This window comes from Bos grunniens, chromosome 19 (assembly GCF_055505025.1).
Source record: "Bos grunniens cultivar Pamir isolate PY7600 chromosome 19, Bosgru_T2T1.0, whole genome shotgun sequence".
Classification (NCBI taxonomy): domain Eukaryota; kingdom Metazoa; phylum Chordata; class Mammalia; order Artiodactyla; family Bovidae; genus Bos; species Bos grunniens.
The window spans coordinates 47,376,024-47,396,709 of record NC_141183.1 but is presented as its reverse complement, the minus strand read 5'-3'; the positions used below and the strand labels follow the sequence as shown (position 1 = coordinate 47,396,709).

General features: G+C 43.0%; 1 pseudogene; it reads left to right on the top strand.

The window, feature by feature from the left end:
* Nucleotides 1-498: 498 nt before the first annotated feature.
* Nucleotides 499-579, top strand: LOC147352538 (U4 spliceosomal RNA; annotated as a pseudogene).
* Nucleotides 580-20,686: the final 20,107 nt, after the last annotated feature.

The following is a 20,686-nucleotide window of genomic DNA, read 5'->3' as shown; positions in this document are numbered from 1 at the left end:
ACATTGATGTGCAGAAATAGTAGCACAGTGACTGTAAGCATGCCTAGCCCATGCCAGGTATGTAATTGGTTTTAGCCCCACTTTTCTCCTTGGAAAACCCCATGGGTTGAATGTCAGAGTACATATGCTTTTGTGAGTTTTGGTACCTTCTGGAAAATTCCTTTTCAACAGGGTCAGAACAACTTATGTTACTGCTAGCATGTAGGAAAGTACTGTTTCACAAGCAGTTGGTTTTACTATTTTTGGCACCTTATTTTATTTTATTTTTATGCTTATGGTTCTGAAAGGGTAACAAGTAGGACTGAAAATCAGCTCTGAACCATGCCATGGCAACAACCTAAATGTCCATTGCTGAATGCATGGGTAAAGCAGATGTGGTACATATATACAGTGGAATACTACTCAGCCATGAAAAAGAATGAAAAACGCCATTTGCAGCAACATGGATGGAACTAGAGATGGTCAAACTAAGTGGAGTAAGTCAGAAAGAGAAAGGCAAGTTTTGTGGAGTGGCAGTCTCATAGCCAGTGGGGTCTCTCTGAGGCAGGATCATTGCTAATTGAAAACTTTTCCAACAGAAAGAGAAGGACAGATGCCGTGTGACGTCACTTATCTGTGGGACCCAAATATGACACAAACGAACATCTACAAAACAGAAACGAGCTCACAGACATAGAGATGGGGCTTGTGGTTGCCGCGGGGATACTGAGTCGGGGAGGGATGCAGGCAGAGTCTGGGGTCAGCAGATGCAAGCTAGCATATCAGCAAGGTAGCCTAGGTAGACAGTAAGTTCCTCTCAAACCGGAGCCCTGTAACAACTGGGAGGGGTGGAATGTTCCAGAGGGAGGGGACATAGGTGTACCTGTGGCTGATTCGTGTTGATGTTTGACAGAAACTGACACAATACTGTAAGGGCATTATCCTTCAATTAAAAGTGAATTAAAAAAAAAAAAGTTCCTACTGTGTAGCACAGGGAGCTGTATTCAATATCCTATGATAAATCATAACAGAAAAGAATATAAAAAAGAATATGTGTACATGTATAACTGAGTCACTTTACTGTACAGTAGAATTTAACACCTTGTAGCTCAACGATTGGCTGAGTCCCTTCACTGTTCACCTGAAACTATCACAGCGCTATTTATCGATTATGCTGCTGCTGCTCAGTCGCTTCAGTCGTGTCTGACTCTGTGCGACCCCATAGACGGCAGCCCACCAGGCTCCCCGTCCCTGGGATTCTTCAGGCAAGAACACCAGAGTGGGTTGCCATTTCCTTCCCCAGTGCAAGAAAGTGAAAAGTCAAAGTGAAGTCGCTCAGTCGAATCCGACTCCTAGCGACCCCATGGACTGCAGCCTACCAGGCCCCTCCATCCAAGGGATTTTCCAGGCAAGAGTACTGGAGTGGGGTGCCATTGCCTTCTCCAATTAATTGGTTATACCCTAATACAAAATAAAAAGTTTTTTAAAAATTAAAAACAAACAAACAAACAAAAACAGCTCTGTGCCCTTTACTTGTAAAGATGCTGGACTCTGCAGTCACAGAAATGAGTCCCAAAACTTCTGAAGGTCAAAAACTAATTAGTGACCAGAAGGCTTATATGTAAGTCCTCCATGACTAATCATATTTCCTTGAACCAAGTGACTGATGGGAGAGACAGAATAAATATATTCTTGACAGGAAACATTATCTGACCTGAGCAAGGGTGCCTGGTAGACATTGCAAAACCTTCTTAACTGATGATTTTTTTTTTTTTTTTTTTTTAAGGAGTGCTTGTCATCAGATAAGGAAGCTTAACAAGATCCTCTCCCAAATTGGATTTGACATGTGCCTGGCACTCGGACAGCTGAGCCCTCCCTCCCCAGACAGTTCTCTGCAGCCACAGCCCAGGGCACAGGGCTTTGCCCGCCCTGCTGCTGATACAGCTATTAATCCCAGGCTAATGAGTGATCCCCAGGCAGAGAGGGTGGTGAGGCTGGGCGAGCAGGCAGGCATGAGGGTAGTGGGCAAGCAGAGCTGTGAAAGCCACAGGCCAGGAGGAGCCGTGGTTTCCTGGGGCACCTGGAGGATGCAGCTTTCCTTGAATGGTTCTTGGCCTTGAATTGGGCCAGTGCTCTGGGGCCTCTCCTAATTGGGGACAGTGTCTTACACAGGATGCTAGAGAGAGAGACAAAGAAAGGCTGCTGAGGTTGACTTGATGCCTTGCTTATTTGTTTAGGCTATAAACCCGCACCGAAAAATAAGCACTATTGTGGAGGACTGTCTCCTTAGGACGTCTCTCCAGGGTTGTTGGGATTTTGATTCATTTTAGTTTAATTTTACTCAGGAAAAGATTGGGGGTAAAAGCTACATTGTGGGTGACTTACCTTGAAGGTTATATTTATCCCAGAATAGCTTTCAAGACCTCAAACCAAAATGTTAATAAAAAAAAAACTATCCCACCCATTTTACACACACACCGTGTAAACTGACACATCCTCTTAGTCATAAATCTACACAGTGTCAGACTGGTTAGATGGATGGAAATTTTGCTTTTTGTATGTGAGTTAGCATATCTGGGTTCATGTCTAATTCATGACAGCTCTGTGATCTAGGGCATGTCACTTAATGCATCAGGGTTTTCATTTTTCAACTTAAAAAATGAGAGTAAAGTAGATGAATGTCTAAAGTTCCCAAAAGGAATGCTTAGTGGCCCATGCACATCTGAAAAGATGTAGATTTATACAGCGATGAGTTTCTATTTAAAACCTGTTAAATGACGAACTTGCTGTGTGTTTGTGTGTGTGAGTTTGTGTAACATTATCAAGTGTTGGGAAGGATGTTTATATAAACTCTCATTCACTGTTGATGAAAGTATAAATTGGCAAACTTACTTATTTTGTTACCATATTAGTGAATTGTTATGATCAAGAAAGTTATGTTCAAATAGGTATGGTCAAAATAGTTGTGATCAAGAAATGTGATTCCCATATCTTAAGAATAGGCTTAGCTCTGTCTTAGAACATATGTGTTCATAGGAGATATGCACAGGAGTTCATATGATGGCAGTGCTCATACATATGTGAAGGTATGAACAGCCTAATGCTGATTGACAATAGAATGCAAAAATAGTTTTGGTATAGTCACCACAATGGTATATGACCCAGGGGAGAAACTGAATGAACTGGAACCAGCTTTGAGGAGCTCCCGCTGATCAACTCTGAGACGACATGAGCACCAAAATGGGCTTTCCAGGTGGCACAATGATAAAGAATCTGCCTGCCGATGCAGGGAACACTGGAGATTCAGATTCCATCCCAGGGTTAGGCAGATTCCCCTGGAGGGGGAAATGGCAACCCCCTCCAGTATTATTGCTTAGAAAATTCCATGGACAAAGCCTGGTGAGGTACAGTCCATGGGGTCACAAAGAGTCAGACACTTTAAGCGATTGAGCATGCATGCACATAAGCAAGCATGCGTGAGCACCATAATAATTACAAAGGATGATGAGTGATGAGCGCTGCGAAAGTAGGGAATCATGAATCCACATTCATAATAGATAGATACTAAATAGATAGGTAGATCCAGTACATAGATGAGACACCTATATACACACATACATACACATGAATCCAGGTGAAAGGAGGCTCTAGTTTCTACTACAGTGCTAAGGGCTGAAACTGGCGCTTGGAGTCATTATTTTGCAATCATCGTGGTAAAGATGGGTCATAAAAGAATCACCAGTTCAGTTCAGTTGCTCAGTCGTGTCTGACTCTTTGTGACCCCATGAATTGCAGCACGCCAGGCCTCCCTGTCCATCACCAACTCCAGGAGTTCACCCAGACTCACGTCCATCGAGTCAGTGATGCCATCCAGCCATCTCATCCTCTGTCGTCCCCTTCTCTTCCTGACTCCAATCCCTCCCAGCATCAGAGTCTTTTCCAATGAGTCAACTCTTCGCATGACGTGGCCAAAGTACTGGAGTTTCAGCTTCAGCATCATTCCTTCCAAAGAAATCCCAGGGCTGATCTCCTTCAGAATGGACTGGTTGGATCTCCTTGCAGTCCAACGGACTCTCAAGAGTCTTCTCCAATACCACAGTTCAAAAGCATCAATTCTTCGGCACTCAGCCTTCTTCACAGTCCAACTCTCACATCCATACATGACCACAGGAAAAATCATAGCTTTAACTAGACGGACCTTGTTGGCAAAGTAATGTCTCTGCTTTTGAATATGCTATCTAGGTGGGTCATAACTTTCCTTCCAAGGAGTAAGCGTCTTTTAATTTCATGGCTGCAGTCACCATCTGCAGTGATTTTGGAGCCCAGAAAAATAAAGTCTGACACTGTTTCCACTGTTTCCCCATCTATTTCCCATGAAGTGATGGGACCGGATGCCATGATCTTCGTTTTCTGAATGTTGAGCAGATACTAAATCCAGGAGGAGATTTTGCTGAGAGCAAGATATATTGACATGATTTTTAAGTGTTTTTCCTACATACTGATTACTCGTTAAAATAAGAAAAACTGATAAGTTTATTCTGAAAAAATTGACAGCACCTTGACTGAATGATTAAATTTAACATCACCAATAAGGACAGACAGACACTGTGTTTCTCCAGAGGTGCTGTCCTAAGGGAGGTGAGAGGGGGGTTGAGGATTGGGAACACGTGTACACCTGTGGCAGATTCATGTTGATGTATGGCAAAACCAATACAATATTGTAAAGTAATTAGCCTCCAATTAAAATAAAAAAAGATAAATTGAAAAAAATAAAAAGAGTGTATGGCCTTAATCTAATCACCAGGAAATCTCACCATCCCCAAATGGATAACTTTCTATGCAAAGATACAAAGAAAGTTTGTGGAAACATTCCAGAGTACCTAAGGCTAAAGAAACTTGACTGGTAAAATCTTGTACTAGAGAAGAGAGAGATGCTATTATGGACCTTTTTAGGCAAACTGACACAATTGGAATATGGCTGGTATATTAGTTAAAAGTACAGCATAAGTGTAAATGTGTGAGTTTGATAATTGCAGTGGTTATAGAAGAAAATATTCCTACTCCTGGAAATATACATTTAAGTACTTAAGGGTAAAGGTCTAAGATGTATATAAATTACTCTCAGATGTTTCAAAAAATAATTATACCCACCACACATGCCGAGCAAATGGAAAGAAATATTAAGTGAATCTGTATAAAGGATATTGGGTGTTCTTTGCACTATTTTATTTGTATAACTCTTTGCTACTGTTTATTTTTATTAATTAATATCCAAATAAATATGTGAGAGATGCAGCTAAGCCAGTGTTTAGAGGACCAAATGGTACCTTTGAATGTTTATCTTATGAAGAAAGGTTTAACAATTAATGGTCTAAATTTCCATTGTGCTGCTGCTGCTAAGTCGCTTCAGTCGTGTCCGACTCTGTGCGACCCCGTAGACGGCAGCCCACCAGGCTCCCCCATCCCTGGGATTCTCCAGGCAAGAACACTGGAGTGGGTTGCCATTTCCTTCTCTAATGCATGAAAGTGAAAAGTGAAAGTGAAGTCGCTCAGTCGTGTCCCACCCTCAGCGACCCCATGGACTGCAGCCCACCAGGCCCCTCCATCCATGGGATTTTCCAGGCAAGAGTACTGGAGTGGGTTGCCATTGCCTTCTCCGAAATTTCCATCGTAGGAGGTCAGAAACAAAGACAAAATAAGTAGATGGAAGGAGTAACACAGGTGAGAGCAGAAATCAAAGAACAGAAAAACAAGAAATAAAATTGACAAAGTCAAAAATTTTTAAAGATTAATAAATTTGATAAACTCTTAAAAAGACTAGGAAACACAAAAGGAACACAGAAAGGAAACAGAAATTACCAATGATTTCATTTAACAGGAATTGAATCACTGTCACTATCGGTCCTACAGACCTTGAAAGGGTAGAAAGGATACATTATGAAGACCATTATGCCAACAAATTCTACAATTCAGATGAAAAGGGCAAAGGCCTGAAAAACTCAACTGCCCAACAAAACAAATCTGATACAAGATGATAGAATTCTGAATAGCTCTGGCCCTATGAAAGAATTTGTATTTTTAAATTAAAATCTTCTAACAAACTCTGGAACTCCATGGTTTCACAGGTGAATTCTGTCAATAATTTGAGAGAAATATACAAACTCAGGAAAAAGAGGAAGAAGAAACATGCCTTAATCATTTTATGAGTTAAAACCTTCTATCAAATCAGGACAAAGACAATATAAGAAAAGAAAACATTCTAACACAGAGATGCAAGAATCCTTAACAAAATATTGACAAATCTTCAGAAATATTTAAAACGTATACTATATCGTGATCAAAGTTTATTCTAGAAAAACAGGTTTGATTCAACACTCAAAAATTAATCAATGTAATCTGCCAAATGAAAGCTAAAGTAGAAAACCATGAATAAGAATAAGAAGCATTTAACCAGATCCAACTTTCATTCATGACAAAGATCCTCAGCAAGCAGACTAGAATAGATATCATCTAGCAAGCCAGAATACTCAATCTGATAAAGGGCATCTACAAAATACGTACAGTTAATACTTAATGATGAAGCACTGAGTGTCTTCCCCCTAAGATCAGATAAAAAGACAGGCATGTTGAACCTTCTATTCAGTGTTGTATGGAAGTTCTAGTCTGTTCAATGATGCAAGATGAATTAAAAGTGTAAAAATTCAAAAGGGAGAATTTTATACTATCCATAATTATTAACAAAAATTATATTACTTACTTTAAAGAATTTAGACTCACAGACACCATAATATTTTTAAAGGATACCTTAAGGCGTTAATGAAGAAAGCACCTAGAACTATTTAAATGGATTTTCCAGTATCTCAGGATGTGCTCAATGTGCTTAGTCATTCAGCTGTGTCCAGCATATTGCGACCCTTTGGGCTTTGGGACCCTTAGGACCCTTTAGCTCGCCAGGCTTCTCTGTCCTTGGGCTTTCCTAGGCAAGAATACTGGAGTGGATTGCTGTTTCCTTCTCCAGAAGATCTTTCTGACCCAGGGATCAAACCCACAGCTCCTGCGTCTCCTACATTACAGGCAGATTTTTTACCGCTGAGCCACTGGGGAAGCCCCATATTTCAGGATACATGGTACATAAAGAAAAATCAATTATTTATCTATATATTGGCAGAAAAAGAATTGGGAAATAAATCATTTTTTCACAATATCTTAAAAATTATAATTAGCAATGCATTGAAGAGAAGATATGTGAATCCTTTCTACTAAAAATTATTTAATATTGCTAAGAAAAAATTTTAAAGATGTTAAAAATGGGAGGATATACTATATTTGTGTGAGTGGAAAATCCAGTGTTGTCAAGATGTGATCTGTAGTTCAATGTAATTCAAATCACAATTCCAAAAGGCTTTTTAAAAATAGAAATAGATAAGCTAATTCTAAAATTATATGGATATGCAAATGATCTTGAATAGCCAAATAATAACACCCTTAAAAAGGAACAAAGCTGGAAAACTCACACTGCTTGCCTTCAGGACTTAATATAAAGCTACAGTCATTAACACAGCTTGATAACAGTTTGTTATCAGCATAAGGATAGGCACATGGATTAATGCAGCCTGCGAGACGGTACATAGACATATATGTATATGATGAATTAATTTTTGACCAAAGCAATAAAGTAATTCAAGGGAGGAAGGAAAGCGTTTTCAACAAGTGGTGCTAAAATCACAGGGTATCTGTATGGTGAAAGAGTGAGCTCAGTCCCCTACCTCACACCACACTAAATTGAATATTTCATGGATCTTAGACCTAAGTGTAGAATTTAAAATAACAAAATTTAAGGGGACTTCCTTGGTGGTGTAGCGGTTAAGACTCTGTTTCCACTTCTACATGTTCGGGTTTTATCCTTGATCAGGAAACTAAGATCCTGCATATTACAAGGCCATGCCCAAAAAGAACAAATAAATAAATAAAACTGTAATTTTTAAAAAAAAGATCCAAAAGGTAAACAAAGATTTCTAAGACAATATTCAGAAAACATTACCAATTTAGAAAAAAAGCAAACAAGAACTCTGCTCAATGGAATATATCATAAAAATGAACAGATAGATTGGAGAAAATCTTCCAAAACATGTTTCTGACAAAGAGCTTCTACTTAGAATATAAGAAAGACGACACACTACCTTGTGTAAAACAGATAGTGGGGAGTTGCCGTATAACATGGGGAGCTCAACCTGATGGTTTGGAACAAACTCGAGGGGTGGTGGGGGGTGAGGGATGGGAAGGAGGTTCAAGTGTACTTGTGACACTTATGGTTAATTCATGTTGTTGTGTGACAGGAACCATCACAGCATTGTAAAGCAATCGTTATCCAATTAAAAATAAAATAAAAAATAATAAAATGACAACTCACTAAAAAGAGGCAACAGTCTTGAACAGTGAAACGTGCTTGACAACAGGGGTTGGTCAGGCTGTTGGAACAACCGGAATGCTCTCACATCACTGGAAAGGGAGTCAAATGGCATGGCCAGTTTGGAAAAAAGATTGGTAATTTTTCCAACAGTTGAAACAACCTCCTAAAAAAGAATGAAACACTGCCATTCACAGCAATGTGAATGGACCTAGAGATGCGCATACCAAGTGAAGGTAAGTCAGAAAGAGAAAGAAAGATACCATGTAGTATCGTTTGTATGTGGGATCTAAAATATAACACAAGTGAACATATCTACAAAACAGAAATAAACTCATCAGTATAGAGAAAAGACTTGTGATTGCTAAGGGAGAGAAGGATTGTGAGTTTGGGAGTATCAGATGCAAACTAGTTCATATAGGATAGATAAGCAACGAGGTCTTACTGTATAGTGCAGTATATTCAGCACAGAACTATATCCAATATCCTATAATAAACCATCATGTGATAGACCATATTCCCTATGAATCACTTTGCTGTATGGGAGAAATTAACTAACACTGTAAATCAACAAAATATTTTTTTAAAAAGAAAAGGAAAACTGCACCTACTCTCTGACTCAGCAGTTGCACTCCTTCATCCTAGAGAAATTCAAACAAATAACCACAAAAAGGTAGTATAAAAGTGTTCTTAGCAACTTTATTCACAGTAGCCAAGAATTGGAAGCAGCCCATATGTTCATGACCAGGAGAATGAATCAATACCCCATGCTATATTTGTACCGTGGAATACTCTTCTCAGTAGAGTGAAGCCATCTTTTGATGCATGAAACAACGTGGATGAATCTCAGAAATGTTATGCTTCTTCCCCCCAAAAGGATACAAATGACTGTAGACTCTATGAGCCTATTTATATGCAATCACAGAACAGGCCGTTTTAATCGAAGGTCAAAACAGTTGGTTTTCTAGGGGGCAGGATGGTGGAAGAAAAAAAAAGACTTTGGGGAAAGGAGGATATTTTTTTGTAAGAGATGAGAGTGTTCTCTGTCTTGATAGAAATAGTGATACATGGTGGATCTATTTTTGAAATGTGTACAGTTAAGATTATGCATTCAAATGTATGTAAAATGTATTTTAAAACAGAATTGTAAAGTATAATTGAGTGAGACTGAGGTAGAGTTGATGTGAGTACAGGTGCATCAAGAATAACCAGATAGGAACTTCCCTGATGGTCCAGTGGTTAAGATTGCACGCTCCCGATGCAGGGGGCCTGGATTCGATCCCTGGTCTGGGAATTAGATCCTTTATTTTTTATGCTGAAACTAAAGATCCTGCATCCCATAACGAAGTCCTGGCATGGCCAAAAAAAAAAAAAAAAAATGAGATGTTGATCATTGGAGCTGGTGATAGGTACTGTGTGTATAGCCACTCAGTAGTGTCCAGCTCTTTAACGAGCCCATGGATTGTAGCCTCTCAAGCTCCTCTGTCCATGGGATTTCCCAGGAAAGAATACTGGAGTGGGTTGCCATTTCCTTCTCCAGGGGATCTTCCTAATTCAGGGATAGAACCTGCGCCTCTGTGTCTCCTGCATTGCAGGTGGATTCTTTACCACTGAGCCACCTGGGAAGCCTGGGTAATAGGTACCCAGGCTACTTTATTTTTTATTGAAGTATAGTTTTTTTCTTTTTTTTATAATGTTGTGTTAATTTTTGCCATGCAGCAAAATGATTCAGTTATATATGCATTCTTTTCATGATGGTTTATCACAGGATATGGAATATAGTTCCGTGTGCTATACAGTAAGTCCTTGTGGCTTATTTATTCTCGTTATACTATTCTGTTTACTTATATTTGAAATTTTCCGTGACAAAATGCTTTCCTCAAAAAAACAAGCTGCAGAAGATTTACAGTGTGGTATCATTTATGGCAAGTTTGAAAACATATAAACAGAAACATAGACTGTTTATAGGTTTGCACTTTTACAGTAAATGTTTTTAAAAAGCATGGAAATCCTAATACCTGATTTGAGCCCAGTGGTTATCATTGGATGGCATAAAAAGAAGGATTCAGAGGCCTTTATAATATTCTATTTATTCATTAAATTATCCTCTGTACATTTTTAGACTGAAATACTTCATTCAAAGTGTGGGAACCTTCAAGAACTTTAGCCACTATTCTAACATCTAGAGGGGTGCATGGGGTGTTTGCTTCTGTGAAAAGTATAATAATCTCTGCTCTGCTCACCTTTCAGGTAAAGGTGCAAATAAATGCCGAGGCTTCAGGGAAAAGCTAGAAGGGTTTTCAGACCTCTGCAGTCTGAGTACAGCTGCCTCACTCGCTTACGGGCTCCTTGAAGGAGGGATCTTGCCTTACAGGACTCTGTGTGTCTGGTACTTAAAATGATGCCTGGCACATTTGGGATGTTCAACTGCTCTTTATGGAATGAATGAGTGGATGGTTCCTCCACGCTCTCCGTCCCACACCATAAGAGGCTGTGTGGGACATCTTGGAAATGTTAGGATTATCTTAATAAGTCATAACAAGGTCCGATGTGAATGATGTTTCAGACATCTTATAAGGGCTTTGTTAGAATTAATTCATTAATCATGACAACAATTCTATGAGATTGGTCCTATTATTACAACTCCATTGTACAACTGATGACCCAGAGGGACAAAAATATTAGATTTCTTATCTAAGATCATACAGCTAGTGGTAGAAGACAAGGGACCTGACCCAGAGCCCTTGTGTTTTTTAATTAATTTTTATTGGAGTATAGGGCTTCCCAGGTGGTGCTAGAGGTAAAGAACCCCTTCCCAAAGCAGGAGGAGTAAGAGAATGCAAGTTCAATCCCTGGGTCAGGAAGATCCCCCAGAGGAGGGCATGGCAATCCACTCCAGTATTCTTCCCTGGAGAATCCCATGGATAGAGGAGGCTGGCTGGCTGTGGAGTATAGAGTTGCAAACAGTTGGACATGACTGAAATGACTTAGCACACACAGCATGCATAATTGCTTTAAAAGTGAAAGTGAAAGTTGCTCAGTCGTGTGTGACTCTTTGCAACCCCATGGACTATACAGTCCATGGAATTCTCCAGGCCAGAATACTGGAGTGGGTAGCCTTCCCCTTTTCCAGGGGATCTTCCCAACACAGGGATTGAACCCAGGTCTTCCACATTGCAGGCAGATTCTTTACTGGCTGAGCCACAGGGGAAGCCCAAGAATACTGGAGTGGGTAGCCTATCCCTTCTCCAGCAGATCTTCCCGACCCAGGAATGGAACCAGGGTCTCCTGCATTGCAGGTGGGTCCTTTACCAACTGAGCTATCAGGGAAACCCCTATAATTGCTTTACAGTGTGTTTTAGTTTCTTAGTTCAGTTCATTCGCTCATCGTGTCCGACTCTTTGCGACCCCATGAATTGCAGAACGCCAGGCCTCCCTGTCCATCACCAACTCCCGGAGTTCACTCAGACTCATGTCCATCGAGTCAGTGATGTCATCCAGCCATCTCATCCTCTGTCGTCCCCTTCTCCTGACCCCAATCCCTCCCAGCATCAGAGTCTTTTCCAATGAGTCAACTTCTACTGTACAGCAAAACGAATCAGCCATACATACACATATATTCCCTCCCTTTTGGACTTCTTTCCCATTCAGGTTGTCACAGTGTGTTAAGTAGAGTTCCCTGTTGTATTTGACTGTGACACCCAACATCTTCTGATGATCAAGTGAGTTTGGAGGCAGAACCCTAGCTCCCAGGTGATGCTAGGAAACCCATGGATATAAAAGAGCCCAGCAGAGTTCTCCTTCAGGGAAATGGGACTTTCAACTTAGAGGGACAAGTGGGCAGAAGAAGCAGTCAGGATGGGAGATGGTCTTGGTTTCTGGGAGCCTTGTGCCCTCTTGCAGATGTGTGTCCCTTGGATAGGATACGTCTCCATCCATGCTGAGATGTCTCTGTGGAGCTCTCAGCCATCATGGAGGACTGGAGCTCCTCTGGGCTGAGACTGGAGATAATCTGACAAGTCTGGAGATAACTGCTCTGGAGAAACAGAGCCCGCCCTGTGCCCGTTGTCAAGCAGAATGAATACAATGTGTTTTAATAATGAATGAGTGATTAATAGCAACTGCTTTGGAGAATTATGATGCCAAGAGCCTTACCACACCACGGAGCCGAGTATAAATGATGCTGGAATGCATAATCGGGACGTTAGCATCTGTTCCAAACTGCATTATAAACCAGTCTCCATAATGCCGCTTATCCACACCTCCCTGACATGTTATTATAACACCTCTCTTGAGAATGGATGGGGGGAAAATGTAATACCTATTAATCACCAATTGATAAAAAGAAGAACGTTAAATTAAGGTAATGTTATGCATGTCTTCTCCCTCTCCCTGCCCTGGCTTTGAATTCGCCCTTCGATGGCCCTGTGATGACTGTGCCCTGTTCTGAGGGTGAGAAAATGTGGCCCAGCCAGAGGAGGCATGTAAAGCAGGTAGCAAGTATCTGGGAACTTGAATCCATCAAATGGTTTCCCCATAGAACATAATCCAGGTCCGTCAAAGGCATGCCTGTCTGATTTGGGCCCCCCGTCCCTCCGCCAACCAGATCACCCATGCAGCCTATGTTCAAGTCTGCACTCCAGGCCACATTGAACTGTTTGCAGTCCCTGGAGATGACAAGTTCATTTTTGGCTGGAGCTGCTGTTCTTTCCATCACGTGGTCATCCCTCCTCTGCCAGGCTAATCTCCTGCTCATCCTCTAAATATCAGCTTAGTGTTACTTCCTCCATCAGCCTTACCTGCTCTTCCTTCCAGTTTTTCCCATCAGAGCCATGGTATCACACAGTAGATATGGAAATCACTCATTTGTCATCTTCTCAGTCCACTGAAAGCCCTTGGAAAACTTGTCTTACCCAACTCTCTGTCTTCCTGAGAAAGAGTCCAGGATTGGGCACTGGGTAGGTTTCACAAAGAACTCAGCACTCGACTGATAGAGACCAGACTTTGGAGCACATAGAGGCATACATGTACAGTCTCGGGCTTCCCTGGTGGCTCAGATGGTAAAGAATCTGCCTGAAGGGCAGGAGACCTGGGTTTGATCCCTGGGTCAGGAAGATCTCCTGGAGAAGGGAATGGGTACCCATTCCAGTATTTTTGCCTGGAGAATCCCATGGATAGAGGAGCCTGGTAGGCTACAGTCCATGGGGTCACAAAGAGTTGGACAAGACTGAGTGACCAACACATACATACAGTATGTGGAGCCTCAACATGATGGGCTTGTTACATCTGCACGTTGAGCACCTACTGTTGTGAATAGAGCAGCCATCAAAGCAACCTGAATCTTGCTTTTGTGGAGCTGGCATTTGTTTGAGGGACTCTTAGGGGTAAAAAACATCACCAGCTGGGGGCAGTTTGTCTCCCACGGTCTTCCCCTTGACACATTTCCCCCCTGTCCTTCAGGTTCAGCTCAAGTGCCATGATCTTTAGGAAATCTTCCATATCAACTCTGGGCAAAGTGAGAGCATTTCCTTAATTCTAAGACACATTTTCCCTGCATTTTATCATTGCTGTTGTTCTCTTGAATTGGGAATTTATACTGTTGCTGCCTGAACCATGATGTGCTCATTTCCTGTGATCCAGTTTTCCTGTTTCTGCAAGCTGTTGTTGAGTCAGGGGGTGAGGGAAACAGGAAGTACCTGGGGGCGGTGCTCCCTGTTCCTTGTTCCCCCAGTGGATGCGCTGCTCAACTCACCTCACCTCATTGTGTCTAGTCACATACCTTTCTCCCTCGCTGGACTGTGAATTCCTCAAGGGCAACCACGTCTCATTCAACCACAATTTTTCTTTAGCTTCGAACCTGTGCCTGGCACCCAGGAAGCACTCATTTCTCTTGAGGATTAAAGCAATGCATGATGTCATGGGGGAAAGCTGTCCTGCTCTGCACATGATCAGATCCGGTAACTTCTCTTTCCTATTTATCCTTTCAAGTTCACCTCCAGAACCACCACTAGAGTGGATCGCTGAGCACAGAGCCATTACATATTAGTGGAGCTGTCTGTGAGAATCCTGGGGCTTCAGTTTTCCTACCTCTGCCATGGAACTAGGAGTGCCCACCTCCTGCAGTCTACAGGGGAAGATAAAGTGTTTAGTCAGTTTTCACAAACCCGGTGGCTTAACATGACAGAAGCACATTCTTTCACAGCTCTAGAGGCCAGAAGTCAGAAGTTAAGGTGTTGGCAGGGCCATGTTCCCTCCAAAGTCTCTAGTGGAGGGTCCTTCATTGTCTCTCCTGCCTTCCAGTAGCCCCAGATGTTTCTTGGTTTCTGACAGCACACTTCCAAATCTCTTCTTTATCTATTTCTGGCCATGTTCTCTCTCTTACAGGAACTTTAGTCCTGTTTGATTAGGGGGCCACCCTACTCCAGTTTGACCTTGCTTTAGCTTAGCCAATCACATCAGCGATGCCCCTTTTCTAAATAAGTTCATTCTGGGTTAACCAGAGGTCAGGACTCCAACCCATCTGTTTGGGAAACACAATTCAATCCATAACACAGAATTTTCTAGTAAATACTCATTTCCTGCTCCCCTCCCCGCCACCCCCAATCACGCCAACTCAGCCTGCTCCACCTGCATCCCACTGTGTGCCTCTCTGACGTGTATTGTTAAGTGATCTGAGGAAAGTATGCCCTCCTTTTCGAACCAGACTGGAAGCTTTCTGAGGGTAAAGACGTCCTTATAGCATCTAAAAGACTGCTTGGCATAGCCTAAAGTCTCAATATGTGTTTATGGATTGCCTAGTAACAAAGAAGCAGACAATATTGACCTCATCTTCTTCCACATTGGTTTCTCTAAAATTCTTCTTCTGGATCCTAAGAGGGGTTTACAGTTCCCATTTCAGCTAGTCTCATTTTGCGTGAGCTGCCAAGAGAAGTTAAGTGTAGAGAGCTTGCATGAGGTCTGTGGTTATTCCTCTGCATCTTAACAACCACCACCCCAACCAAGGCCACCCTGACCTCTCATCTGGGCAGCTGTAATAGTCCTGCTCCTTTTTGTAATGTGTTCTTTGGGAAAAAAAAAAAATCGGAGTATAGTTGTTTTTATTTGGACTTCCCTGATGTCTTAGCAATAAAGAATCTGCCTGCAAGGCAGGAGACGTGGGTTCAATACCTGAGCTCTTTAACTTGTCTGAACCTTGGTAAAATGGCATTCATCCCAGTACCCACCTTCTAAGACAATTGGGAGAGTGTGATGAGTTGAAATGTGTAGGCACTAATTAATATCTAAGAAAAGCTCATTCACTATAGCTCTCATTCTTAACACCATCACTATTATTACTACTGTTGTCAAAAGGAGACCCTGGTGATGTGTAGCTATGTCCTGTGGACTTCTGATCTTTCTTTAGTCCCCACATCACCTATCCTGTCCCCATGCAACATGGGACATGTGCAGAGAGGAATCAGTGTTCAAACATGAGCTCTGATAAGCAGAGTACCATCTCATGAGCCAGGGTCCAGGTAGGTCCCACTGACAAGGAGAAAACTCTCAGAAGCAGTTTCAGGGTCATCTCTCCTGAACTAGGTGGGGATACAATGATAGGTTCATTTATACCTTATTGTGTGGCTTTCCCTTGGAGAAGGCAATGGCACCCCACTCCAATACTCTTGCCTGGAAAATCCCATGGATGGAGGAGCCTGGTGGGCTGCAGTCCATGGAGTCACGACTGAGCGACTTCACTTTCACTTTTCACTTTCATGCATTGGGGAAGGAAATGGAAACCCACTCCAGTGTTCTTGCCTGGAGAATCCCAGGGACGGGGGAGCCTGGTGGGCTGCCGTCTACGGAGTCGCACAGAGTCGGACACGACCTGAAGCGACTTAGCAGCAGCAGCAGCAGTGTGGCTTCCCCGGTGGCTCAGTGGTGAAGAATCTACCTGTGATGCAAGAGACACGAGTTCGATCCCTGGGTTGGAAAGATCCCCTGGAGAAAGAAATGGTGACCCACTCCAGTTTTCTTGCCTGGGAAATCCCATGGACAGAGGAGCCTAGTGGGCTACAAAAGAGTGGGATACACAAGAGTCCACAGGGTCACAAAAGAGTGGGACACGACTCAGTGACTAAACAACAACAGCAACAAATGGTTGCTTTACAATGTTGTACAACAAAGCCGATTAGTTATATGCATACACGTATTCCCTCCCTCTTGGCCCTCTCTCCCACCTGCCCTCCATCCCACCCATCTAGGTCACCACTGAACACAGAGCTGAGCTCCCTACGTTGTGCAGCAGTCCTGTCCTTTTGAAATCCAGTCTTTCCACTGATCTCTGGGGGATCTTTCCAAAACATGAATTTGCTGGCACCGTTTTCATGAAGATTTAGCCAAGCATCTTTCTTGTGTGTTTTTCTAGGGAGGCTGTACGTGCCTAGTATTATGCCCAGGCACAATAATTGCTGGATAAATATTTGGGGAAAAGTTAGATGGATGGAGCTGAATGAGGTCTAGGCATGGAGTAAAAACATCTCAGGTTCAAACCCTGGAACTTCTGTGCATTATTTATTTGACCTTAAGGTACCTGATGTTTCTGAGATTCAATTTTCTCATTTATAAAATAAGGGATGTAAATGTAGGTTGGTTCCAGGGTGGACTGAAACAGTGCAGGCAAAGAACCTGATACCATTCGCAATGCATAGAAGATGTTTATGAAGAATCCTTGCTCACCTCCCAACTGATGCTTTTCCTCTCATGAACCCCTCCCCATCTCTAACTGCTCCCCCTGCACATCTTCACTTCTCTTCTAATTCCGTGTCTTGTTTGCCCTCCTTCTCCCTAACTCTTCCTTTGATGGGGTTCCCACCGTTCTCATTTTTTCATGATTAAAATACAGCATCGTGGAAAGCTAATTAACATTGCAGAGATGAAGGATGCGGTGTTGCCAGTCCCAGCTCTCTGCTGAGTGGAAACCACTTACAATGAAACCCGCCAGCTTAGCTATTTAGAAGAAAAAGGATTTATTTATCAACAAGAGGGAATACAACCCTTTTATAATGCAGCCACCAGCCCGTCTTTGATGGCGCTGCCAGCTTCAAACCCCAGGTGCCTGCAAAGAGGCCAAGAGGAGAGTGGATTCACGCTGCAAAGACTGGCAGCATGGAATTCCTTGGTCCAAGCTGGTCTTGTCCACTGTGCCCCCGGGGCTCCAGAGCACTGTCCACCTGGCCACACCTTAACCCTTGTCTCCTGATGGCCTCCCTCATGGCGCCCATGGTTTGGGTGCCAATGGAAAGAGCCGTGGAGTGGGATCCAGGGACTAACAGGACTGGAAGAGCCAAGAGATCATTCTGCATTATGATCCCACTTTACGTATGAGGAAACTGACAGAGTAGGATATGAGTTAAGAGTTATTCGAGGCTACATAGCATGGGCCACACCCACCCAGGACCTTGAACAATTGAATGGGCTTTCCTCCAGGAAATTTCTTGGTTGTTATCACTGCATGTGGTTGCTTAATCCCTCAGAGTCATTATTACATTGAATGGTGAACATTTGCCTATCCCAGGATAACCTAGTATTCGCCACTGTGTTGTGTCTGACTCTTTGCGACCCCATGGACTGTAGCCCACCAAGCTCCTCTATCCATGGGATTCTCCAGGCAAGAATACTGGCGTAGGTTGCCATTCCCTTCTCCAGGGGATCTTCCCCACCCAGGGATCAAACCTGCATCTCCTGCATTGTACAAAGATCTTTCCCAGCATGAGTGTCTCAAAGCAGAAACCCTGTGGTTTTTCATTCTCTGCATTTGTAGAGCCTAGAACAGTACTCCGCACATGGTGGGGATTTAATATTTACTAAATTAATTAACTCATACATAGAATTGATGGCATTGTGGTTTCCTCTCCTATGTCTTATGATAAAATGGATTCAGTGGAGGCAATTCCCAGTTATATGGACTCATGGACTTTGGGAATAATTTGCAAAGTGGAGCTAAAGCACTTTACCTTTAGCAATCACTTTATGACCCCGAGTCATGCTAAAACCACACTGGCCGCCTTGAGTTCAAATTGCAGCATCCTCACTAACTGTGTCGCCTTCTGCCTCTGTTACTTCATTTGTGGTGTCATCATCCTTGTTAGTGGAGAAGACAATGGCAACCCACTCCAATACTCTTGCCTGGAAAATCCCATGGATGGAGGAGCCTGGTAGGCTGCAGTCCATGGGGTCGCACAGATTCGGACATAACTGAAGCGACTTTGCAGCAGCAGCAGCAGCAGCAGCATTGTTAGCCTGATGGGGATGTTGTGAGGATCACCTTGGATCCTATGCCCGGTGCGGTGTAGTGCAGTGGTTAGAGGTGTGTCCATGGTGTGCAGCCTGCCTGGCTGTGGAGTCTGTGACTTGACCTTCGATTCAATCAGAGAATGCTATACGATGAGTGGTCACTGACTATAATTGGGATGTAGTCAATGTTAAGCTAAATCTGTTAGCAGGTGAGGCCAAATGACTTAACTAAGCTTGCAGGTTAGGAAGTGGCAGAGGCAGGATTGATGGCAAGGCCCCTTCTTTGTGCTCAGTCATTTCTATTCCACTGCAGCCCACTATTGAACCGGGACCACCCTCAGTTTCCCATGGCTGCATCTCAATCCCAGCCCCCTCCCAGTGAATGATGAAATTCTTCTCTCCTTGTCCCTTCTCTTTCCAAGAGCCCTTTGTACTTTGTTCTTCTTCCTCCTGCCAGTATCTGCTCTGGGGAGCAGCACTGCTATCATATGCTTCAATTGTACCATATATTTTACATCAAAAAGTGACCTTACCTGGGAAAGGGAGGCCACCTTTGCTGCCTTCTACAGGCTAGTGCTCCAGGGGCGCACTGTCAGCGGGGCCGCAGGCTGGCCCATGGCAGGAGGTTTCCCTTTTGTGTCCCAAGTGTCTGGAGAGCCCTTGGGTTCATCCTGTGTGGGAGAGACTGGATGTCTTTGCCTCTTTAAGGAGATGTCACTAAGTGATGAGAGGCAGCTCTCAGGGCTAATGACTGCGTGGGATTCACTCAGATTGCCATGGATGCATACCTGGGAGCTCAGAGCCATCTAAGTAAAGGTAAATGCAACTTAAGTGCATAAAGTATCTTGGATGTCTGATACCCATTCTCCATAAACCATTAGTTCATGCATTCATTTAGCCAACAAATATTTAAAAGACATTATACAATGGGGCTTCCCTGGTGGCTTAGATGGTAAAGCATCTGCCTGCAATTCAGGAGACTAGGGTTTAATCCTTGGATCGGGAAGATCCCTTGGAGAAGGGAGTGGAAACTCGCTCCAGTATTCTTGCTTGGAGAATTCCATGGACAGAGGAGCCTGGTGGGCTACAGTCCATGGGGTCACAAAGAATCAGACACTACTGAGCAACTAACACTTTAAACACTTTATACCATGTTCCATGTCCTTGTGTCCAAGATGAAGGTAATAACATCAAATGAATTAGACCCTCACCACCTCTTAAAGCTTATAATATAGTTAGGGAAGAGCTAGGGACAAGCTAATGCAGCTGGGACCAGTCTCGAAGGGCTTTGTGGGGCTTGTGGCTGGTCATTTACCCAGTGCTTCCTGTCTTAAGATGGAAGACAGAGATAGGAGCTCCCAAGGGCAAAGTCAAGGTGACAAGTCCCAAACCAGTTCCAGGAAACAAGGAACCGGTCAGATAACAGGAGTCTAATCACAGAGCCCAAGCAGGGTGGCTTGGGTGTAGGGCATGGGGAAAACTAATTGAAAAAGTGATGGTCAGGGTGAATGACAACATCTCCTCATTTATGTGTGGAGTTAGGCTAGGGAATGTTCACAGCAGCAATTTGTAAGAAAGAGACTATGAGGAAAACCTCCGCCTATTAACAGGACTAAGCAAATGCATTGTGAGGTCCTCAAATAATAAGAGTTTCAGCAGAGAAAGTGATCAACTAGAGCCGCACATGTCAACATGGATGAATCATGCAAACACAACACTGAATGAACAGCAAGCTGAGAAAAGTACACTTGTTTTATATACTTGTCAGGCTTCCCTGGTATACTTGTCAGGCTCAGATGGTAAAGCGTCTGTCTACAAAGCGGGAGACCCGGGTTCAATCCCTGGGTCGGGAAGATCCCCTGGAGAAGGAAACGGCAACCCACTCCAATTCTCTTGCCTGGAAAATTCCATGCACAGGGGAGCCTGGTAGACTACAGTCCACGGGGTCGCAAAGAGTCGGACACGACTGAGTGACTTCACTTCACTTGATGATACCATCTATATAAAGTTTGAAAACATGCAAACCAA